Genomic DNA, 10282 nt, shown 5'->3' on the forward strand with positions numbered 1-10282 from the left:
TCTGGTGGTGCATGTCTCTAAAGGTCCACAACCAAACGTGAGAGGCAATAAAGAATTCAAGGTGGTAAGGGGAAGGAACAGAAATTAAATATAAATAACCTGGATCCATTTCAGTAAGGATTGTCCATCAGCCAAGGATGGTGACACATTTTATGGGGTTTTTTCAGATCTCTAGCAGCTGCAGTTTTCTACCACAATCATCTTCTTCTTGGCACTACATCACCACCTTGTGGAGATGTGACTGAAGTAAATAATGGGCAACAATGGACTGCGCAGCTAATTCTGAATAGTTGATCCTGCCTTGATCCATTTTTATAACAAACCTGTTTCCCATAAAATCTGCACAAAGAACACTGATGAAAGTGTCAAGACCCTCTGATAATATAAAGCTGAGTCAAACAAGGATGATCCTAACTTTGATTTCCCCATCCATACTGAATCGTGTGTTTGCAGTTCAACGTTTTGCAACACAGAAAGAGGCCCTTCAGCCCATCATTGTTACAGCAATGGGGTCTGCTTCTTGGTCGCTGTCCAGTGACACAGACTAGAAAGTGTAAATTCGCAATGTTAGTCTCTGTGTACAAATCACCACCTGGTCATAGTGCAAAGAGGGAATCATTGTGGGAGGATTGTACACAGGTAACTGTCTGATTTTCCTCCCGTCAATTTAATTATACTTTAGCAGCATGACACATAAATTGTTCCAAAATTAAGGCCAAGGATTGTTGTGGTTCAACTCATTAAGTTTCACAATGATGGATGTTCCATGGGAGATTGCTATCACATCAAGTCATGGTTCACCACCTCTCCTGATTGAGGGCAGTGCAAAGCAGGGAACTAGGCTGTTCTTTAACTATTTAGCTGTCTATATTTGATGTTATAAGAAGATCATCTGTTGATCATTCTGACCCCTGATTCAATAGATTGTTTCTCGTGGTGCATTCCTCTAAAGGTCCACAACCAAACCTGAGAGGCAGTAACAAATTCAAACAGAATATTAGGACATAATGGGAGGCTGATCCAAAATAAAACAGGGCATCACAATGTCCTAGTAGAAGATTTTGATTAGGCTCCATCAAGGACACTGTGTCTGGTTCTGGCCCCTCATGTAGGAGATTTAGAGGCCATGGAAAAGAGGGAGGTTGCAAGATTTATACTTATTTTAAAATTCTTTGCTTACCTCACTAGGTTAGGGCAGGCAGACTTTGAGGAGACTGAATAAAATGAGTTACAATGATGAAGAGAGTAGACTGTCTCCCTGTGGAGAGATCATTTGAATTTAGATAAGATAAGGAGCACAAGAAAACAGGCAGGTTATTCAAGCAGAGAACTGGGTCAGGTGTCAGTGGTTCCCCTTCTCCTGGATGGTGAACAACCTTGGAACAGATTGCTAATACATGCAGCTGGCAGGATGTTGAATAATGCCTCTTGTGGTTACCAATATTACCTGGTACCTGTTCTTCAAGTTTGGGGGTGGGGAGGGTTTTGGAGAGGCATTCCCCACATTTTTGTGTCCCTTAATTAGCTAAAGGCATTTAAACTCTGTTTATTTTACCTTTCCCAGCAGATTACATGGCTGTGGGTAAGTAAGAAGCAACAGAGTGTTAAATGGATGGGACAGGGTCAGTGCACCAGGTGATCTTTATCTATTTCTCTTTTTCATATGTTTATAAATCATTAGTTTTCTCTCTTTTTAACTGGATTTTGAAAGACATTTCTTGTTATTTGTCTTCCCTAAGAGGATCAGAGGAAGAGGTTTCAGGGTGAGTGAGGGATGGGTGTTTGAAGGCATATGGAGAAGGAATTTGAGAACAGAGGGCAAGAGAAAGAGATTCAGGGTCTGAGGAGGTTGGGGACAGAGTGAGATTTGGTGGTCAGATTCAGAGAGGAGATTGGGGAAGCAGACAGAAACCACAAGGACATAAGTTCATTAGGGGACACAGGAAGAGAGAAAGTGAGAATGGGGAAACAATTGACGGATTGAGGAACTGTCTGGCAGTGTCCAGTAGGCACCATGGCACTGCCCACCAAGTACCATAACTGTGCTGGAGTAGTGTCAAGGGGGCGGGGCTATGACAGGGGAGGCGAGGGAGTGGGAGCTCTGCAGGGGTGGATGGAGTTCTTCAAAGGTGGGGGAGCTCTGCAAGGGTGGAGGGGAGAGGCAATTGGGGAGCTTTGAAGGGGGAGCTTTGCGGGGAGGCGATCAGCAAAATAGGTATGCAAGGGGGGGGCTGGATGGTATCAAGGTATGCAGGGGGGTATGCAAATGAGGGGTTGATCAGCCTGGGGAAGATTGGCACAGGGAGTGATGGGGGGGACCGGCATGGGGAGTTATTGGCAAGGGCAGGGAGGGAAACTGGCACAGGAAACAATTGACAAGGGTGGTGGGGGGGGGACCGGCACAGAGAGGGCATGTAGGGTGGGCCATGGAGGGGTTGTGATGGGGGAACCCATTGGAAGGATCCTGATGCCGGTGACCCAGAGAGGGGGTGATGCCTGGGACAGGGTGGTTGAATTTTTTAATTCGCCCAAAAAACAGGTCGGAAACTCTCCCATTTTCCTGCTCGTTTGGCTCGTTTTTTTTGTAAGATTGTGCCTAAAAGGTCTGAACTGCCTTGGAGTGGTAAACAGCGACAAATTGTCACTCTGTGCCCAGTTACTTACATGAGTTATTTTCCAGCCTGTTCCACCCTTCTGACTCAGTCCTAACGATATCCAGGCAGTCAATCATATCCTTGAATCCCAGCATCGAAGTGCAGGTGAGTGGGAGTAAAGAGGCCACACGCCTTTTCTTTACAGCACTAGCTGCTGTAAGAGAGTCGGACCTGGGAAGGAGTGTGGTCCGGTCAAGTTTAGTTGGGTCGGCGGGACGTGTCGGGCCTCGAGGGATTCAGTCGGGCCTGGGGGAGGGGGAGGAGTCCCATGTGAGTGGGGAGATTCTCATACTGGGTGGAAATGTTAGGAGGTGGGGTGGACTCCTATAGGATTGTGGGTGAGGACTTTCCTTGGGTGGGGATAGTCAGGGGATGGGGATTTCCCCTGGGTGGTGGTGAGGGGTGGTGGTGGGGGTAATGAGGTCAGAGTGGGAGGATCCCATGGGGATTTGGTCAGGGTTCATGCAATAGTTACCTATTAGTTAGAAGAGGTTTTAATTCTTCTATCCTTTTCTGATAACTATTGGTATACCCCAGTCAGAACCATCCAAAAATGCAACTTAAATCACAAACATCTGGGCACTTGCTGTGCAAACCCTACCTGTGAAATTCTGAGAGGTATTCATTTCCTAGTGCACCCCCCCTCCTCCCACCTCCACTCCCCGGGGAGCTCAGAGATCAGGGTGTTGGAGCAAGAAATCACTGCACAAGGAGAGGGGAATGTGGGAAAGTTGAGAGGAAGATTGGGTGATGACGAGAGACATCAGGATGAAACATTGTAGACACTGAGATTCAAGACAGAAAGTAAGTGAATGGGTTTTGACTGAAGAGTCTGCAAATTGAGCTCAGTGTAACGCGGGTGAAATCCAAAGTCTGGAGCAAACTTTCAGTTAACCTGAGCAAAGGAGGAGGTCCAGACACTTCCATTAAGAAGCCTCCCCTTTCTACAGACTTTCACCAGTCTTATCCTGAACCAGGAAAGGATGGAAACTGAGCTATCATGGTTAAAGAATTAATATGGTTATCATCTTAAATCAATCATTTGGAATGTACAGACCCATTCCTCCAACACCTGAGTGGGGTCTTGTTGAAACAAGAGGTGGGATGACCATCAGATAATTTTGCCTTAACATTAAAGAAGGGCACATAGTTGAAGAACAGCCCTCTGGTCTTCAGTTCCCAGATTTGCATTGCTGTCAATTAGCAGAGAGGGTGTGTAGGGGCTTTGTGTGATGCCCATGACAGCTGAAAGCAACTGAAAAGAACACAAGGTGGTGCTGTGATACAAAGGAGATGGTAATATATATTTAAAAATGAAGGAAATCTAAATCAAATACAGAAAATATTGGTAACACCCCATCGATAGAGAGCACAGACCAGTTAACAGGTCAGGCAAAGAGTGCTTGTCAGAAGATTAAATGGAGGGTTCCTTGCCAGGGTAATTCATTTTTGGATGAATCTTCTTCCTCCAAACTATTTGGCACATCTAAAAACTAAAATTGTTGCAGTCATCATTGCTAAAGCTCTTCATAGGAGGTTTAGTGGCATGAATGTGTGACCCCGCGGTTGAGAGGAGCATCACGTTACTCTCTCTGCTGCTGAACGTCCACTGTTGTCTTGCACTTATGAACAGTTATGGGGGTGGCACAGTGGTTAGCGCTGCTGCCTCACAGCACCAGGGACCCAGGTTCGATTCCCAGCTTCGGTCACTCTCTGTGTGGAGTTTGCACGTTCTCCCTGTGTCTGCATGGGTTTCCACCAACAGTTGAAAGACGTGCTGGCTAGGTGCATTGGCCATGCTAAATTCTCCCTCAGTGTACCTGAACAGGCGCTGGAGTGTGGTGACTAGGGGATTTTCACAGTAACTTCATTGCAGTGCCTACTTGTGATACTAATAAATAAACTTTAAAAAGTATGCTTTGTCTGTAAAGCGCTCAAAAAACAATACTTTTCACTGTATATCAATACATGTGACTATAATAAATCTAATCAAATCAACATCAAATTAACTTCACAACGAAGATGTTGAATATGTGGGGAAGAGTTTAGTGGTTGATCTTCTGGTGCTAGGAGTTTTAAATGAGGACATCCCTTACGCTACTTGTGTGGGGATTTAGCCAGGTCCGATTGACAACAGTGTCATATCAAAGCTTGGCCATGATAAATTACGTACTAGAAATGTAAGAGGCGGGCTATAGACTTTAAGACGTTGAAAGGGATGAAAAGAGCTACAGTTATCCAGACATGCTGCCCAGCCATGTGTGAGGTATGATTTTGTCCTGGACATTCATGCTGCTATTGGATCAATGTTGATAGCCAGGATAGTATGATCAGAACTGACACATCTGTGCCTTTTCCACAATACAGAGAAGAAGACAGCTGGGCCAGCAGGGCACCTTGGAAAATTTAAATGATCAAGGACAAACTCTGTTGCTTCCACTCCCTGCTTCTTTATTCTAAGGTACACCAAGAATTATTGCTGGGGTGTCAGTGTGCTGTATTTTGATTGCAAACTTGATTCAGAATTGGGAGCAAGCATTGCACCTGTCGGAAATAGAGTAGGCTCCAGACTCCACGCTGAAATATAATTGTATTTTCTACTGTACCAAGACAATTTGCAAAGGTCACTGATAAAAGAATAAAATATTTTAAAAGAATGAAATCACCATGCATAAATTCTCTTGTTTCTTTTCCAATGATGACTGCTTAGAACAAAGGGCAAACAAATTGGCAGATGAAAAAGATTTTCAATTGCTATGGGAACCTAGAGGCAGGATTGTGCAAACACAGCACGTTAAGTTTAAAACAGCAAAACCTATTATAAATTCAGAGTTTATAATAGGAATATATTGACCTAAAAATGTGACTCAAGAAAATCAAATAGTGCAAACAGGAAATGTGTACAGACATCAGATTTCAAATATGGTCTAGAATTGTGTCCATATATCTTATAGAAGAATAGATGGAGAGATATAAAATATAGAAGCCGATTCTACTCTCAAGTTACAGGTTACAGTTCCAAATGCTGACATGCCATTCACTGACCCAAAAGTAAAGAAGAAATTGGTGCTCCCGTTTTCCAACCTCACAAGACTGGCTAAAAGTCAATAAAATAAATTGGAAAGAGATTCAGGTCTTCATCCAACCTCAAAGCACACCAGCGAGTTCACACCGTGGAAAGACCATTCAGCTGCTCCGAGCGTGGGAAGGGATTCACTCGATCCTCCCATCTGCTGGAACACTAGCAAACCCACAGCGAGGAGAGGCCGTTCAGCTGCACCAATTGTGGAAAGTGGTTCAGTTCTTCACCCAATCTCATTTAAAAAAAGTATAACACCTCAAAATAAAATGGCTCGGAGGCCATTGAAGCCCCAGGGGGTGGGGGAGGTGGGGGGTAGTGGTCAGGGGCATAGCTGGGCAGTGCCCACCTGGCGGGGCCCACCTGGCATACTGTCAGTGCCTGGTTGTGGCCACGGGACAGCCCAGCCCAGACGGAAGTGAGGCCACTTGGTTGCAAACAGTCATCTTGCAACTGTTCCACCTCCATGGCCTTCCCAGGAGCCCCCTATTCTAAAAGGCAAGGCAGCAGCATTCTCCAACATGGCTGCCACCTGTCTTTCCTGTTGCCCCAGTCAGTTCCCAATTCCTGGAGCTGCTCAGCACATCTAATTGAGTGCAAAGCTCACTTCCATTTAAAGGCCAATGATGCCATTTAAATTTAAAAATTGTGTTGTGAGACTGATGCAGCCTGGACGAAGGGTCAGGGGCCAGAATCCATCCTGGTGTCAGGTTCCTGATCCCCCTTTGAAAATCTGGCTCACGGTTTTTGCAATAAGCTGCTGGAGGGATGTTGGGGGTCTTATAATTCTCCTTTGAACTATTAAAACCTTTGCTCCAAACCAAAAGCAATTATTTAATCCAAGTTACATGATGCCTTCAGTGTTGCAACATTCTCTAATTCTAGGACATAATTTATCTGTGACACTGATTTCCATTTCACCAGGAACAAATATCACCAGAGGGCACTGTGTGTAAAGTTATTCTGATTTAAATCCAAATCACACTGAATTTGTGTGGTGAATTTTCAAATACATCTGTCATTTCAAAACAGATAATATTAGCCAAACCAATAAAAACTGGTAATTTTCCACTCCCCAGATAGAAAATTATGGGTCAGAGATGAGGCAGTAACACCCTCGCATGGACTCTGTGGTTGTGGTCCTGTCTCATGAGATGCCACATCAAGAGCTTCACCATACCATCACTTCATCTACTTATGCAAATATTTTATATTGTTTATTTCCTGCCAACTTTATCCATTATGAATTACCTTCTCCCCCTTTGTAATGGAAGCTACCTCTGCAAATTTTTAATGTTATAATTACTTATTGACATTGGTGGTGCTGCATGGCCATCTCTGGCAGGAAGGTATCAATGTACCCCAAAAAGTTTACATAGGCACTTTCCTTTACGAAAATGGATAAAAGATTTTATAATGGAAATATAAAAATAAGGACAGTATGACTTTAAAACATGATGTGGAGATGCCACGTTGGATTGGGGTGGGCACAGTAAGAAGTCTTGCAACACCAGGGTTAAAGTCCAATCGGTTTATTTGGAATCACAAGTTTTCAGAACGCTGCTCCTTCATCTCCTTCCCCTTCAATTCGATTTTCAAGTTTGCTGATGATACCACCGTAGTGGGTCGGATCTCAAACATGATGAGGCAGAGTACAGGAATGAGATAGAGAATCTGGTGAACCGGTGCAACAACAATAATCTCTCCCTCAATGTCAACAAAACGAAGGAGATTGTCATCGACTTCAGGATGCCCCTGTCTACATCAACGGGGACAAAGCAGAAAGTGTCGAGAGCTTCAAGTTTTTAGGTGTCCAGATCTCCAACAACCTGTCCTGGTCCCCCCATGCCAACACTATAGTTAAGAAAGCCGACCAACACCTCTACTTTCTCAGAAGACAAAGGAAATTTGGCATGACAGTTATGACTCTCTCCAACTTTTTCAGATGCACCATAGAAAGCATTCTTTCTGGTTGTATCACAGCTTGGGATGGCTCCTGCTCTGCCCAAGACTGCAAGGAGCTACAAAAAGTCGTGAATGTAGCCCAATCCTTCACGCAAACCAGCTTCCCATCCATTGACTCTGTCTACACTTCCCACTGCCTCGGCAAAGCAGCCAGCATAAATAAGGACCCCATGCACCCGGACATTCTCTCTTTCTCTTTCTCCCTTTGGGAAAAAGATACAGAAGTCTGAGGTCACGTACCAACCGACTCAAGAACAGCTTCTTCCCTGCTGCTGTCAGACTTTTGAATGGACTTACCTTGCATTAAGTTGATTTTTCTCTACACCCTAGCTACATTCTGCACTCTCTCATTTCCTTCTCTATGAACGGTATGTTTTGTCTGTATAGCGTGCAAGAAGCAATACTTTTCACTGTATGTTAATACATGTGACAATAATAAATCAAATCAAATCAAATCAAAAAAGGTGAGTCTCACCTGATGAAGGAGCAGCGCTCCAAAAGCTCGTGATTCCAAATAAACCTGTTAAACTATTTGGGTACTCCAATGAAGTACTGGGGGTGTTATACACTGTCAGAGATGTTGGATGGAATTTTCCTGACAGGACCATGCAAAGATCTGTTGATCCTGAGCAGGATTTTCCAGTGTTGGGGTGAGTGCAGCCGGGAAAAATCCCACCTGTTGTCTTTCAGGTCAGAATTTAAACCAAGACCCTGTCTGCTCTCTCCGGTGAACATAAAATATCTCAAAGCAGTAGGGGCGGCACAGTGTATAGCACTGCTGCCTCACAGCGCCAGGGGCCCGGGTTCAATTCTGGCCTCGGTTCGCTGTCTGTGTGGAATAATAGAATCCCTACAGTACAGAAGGAGACCACAATCTCACCCAGGCCCTATTTCCGTAACCCTCATTTACCCTGCTAATCCTCCTGACACTAGGGTCAATTTAGCATAGCCAATCAACCTAACCCGCACATCTTTGGAGTGTAGGAGGAAACCGGAGCACCCAGAGGAAACCCACGCAGACACGGGGAGAAAGTGTAAACTCCACACAGACCGTTACCCAAGGCTGGAATTGAATCCAGGTCCCTGGCGCTGTGAGGCAGCAGTACTAACCACTGTGTCACTGTGCATGTTCTCCCCATGTCTGCATGAGCTTTCTCCGGATGCTCCAGTTTCCTCCCGTAGTCCAAAGATGTGATTGATTGGCCATGTTAAATTGCCCTTAGTGTCAGGGGGCTAACAGGGTAAATATGTGGGGTTATGGGGATAAGGCCTGGGTGGGATTGTTATTGATGCAGGCTCAATGGGCCGAATGGCCTCCTTCTGCATTGTAGGGATTCTATAAGTATTTTGAAGTACAGCAGGGGAGTTCTGAACAACATTTTATCCCTCAGGAAACATCACTAAACCAGATGGCGGCACGTTAGCACAGTGGTTAGCACTGCTGCTTCACAGCTCCAGGGTCCCGGGTTCGATTCCCGGCTCGGGTCACTGTCTGTGTGGAGTTTGCACATTCTTCTCGTGTCTGCGTGGGTTTCCTCCGGGTGCTCCGGTTTCCTCCCACAGTCCAAAGATGTGCGGGTTAGGTTGATTGGCCAGGTTAAAAATTGCCCCTTAGAGTCCTGGGATGCGTAGGTTAGAGGGATTAGTGGGTAAATATGTGGGGGTAGGGCCTGAGTGGGATTGTGGTCGGTGCAGACTCGATGGGCCGAATGGCCTCCTTCTGCACTGTAGGGTTTCTATGATTTCTATGATCCAGTAACATTGCTGCTTGTGTGATTTGCTGTGGGCGCAAAATTCTTACTGTATTTACTCAAATAACAATGACTACAATTCATGACCTAATTGACTCTGAATTCCTTTGGGGATATCTGAGATGATATGAATGTACAAATAGTTTATTTTGCTATTAGATTGGAGTGTTGTGATCTGTATACATATATGCTGAAGCAACATGAGCCAATTCCTCTTTCCAATCTTTGAGATGTATGACATCACCTCATGGCACCCACTCTTCTCCAGCTGAGGGGCAATCTGGCATCACATGTCAGACGATCTTGCCTCCCTCCATCTTTGTAAACATCTGGCCTCCAAGCAAAAACTTCTACCTCATGGCATTACTGAGATCACGAATTGAGTGCAATTTTCCAGCTTACCAGTGGTCAGAGCATCTTCAGATCCCCTCTCAAACCTAAGTGGCTAGAAAGAATTATAATTTGGATTTTTGTCTATTTCTGTCATTTAAAAAAGAATATTTTGTTTCCAAGTTAAATAATGACAGGAAAACCCACTGGACCAATATATGTGAAGGATTCAATATACATGTAACAATGAGCAGCAGCTCTGGGTCAGTATTTCTGCACAGATATTAATTCAATTCCATTGCACTCAGCCTCAGTAACTCACGGCCAGCTCCCACATTATCAGCAACACCTTTCATCACTGAGCTACACAGAAATATTTTATAAGAAAAAAAATCACCATCCAAGAGACTGAAGGAAAAACAAAAGGATCCTCAAGATAATGGTGCTCCATGATGGCACTGAGTGATTGTACAGGTACCCACCAAGTAACCGCTGACAGGTGA

The sequence above is a fragment of the Mustelus asterias genome, chromosome 8 (assembly GCF_964213995.1).
Source record: "Mustelus asterias chromosome 8, sMusAst1.hap1.1, whole genome shotgun sequence".
In the NCBI taxonomy this organism is placed as follows: Eukaryota; Metazoa; Chordata; class Chondrichthyes; order Carcharhiniformes; family Triakidae; genus Mustelus; species Mustelus asterias.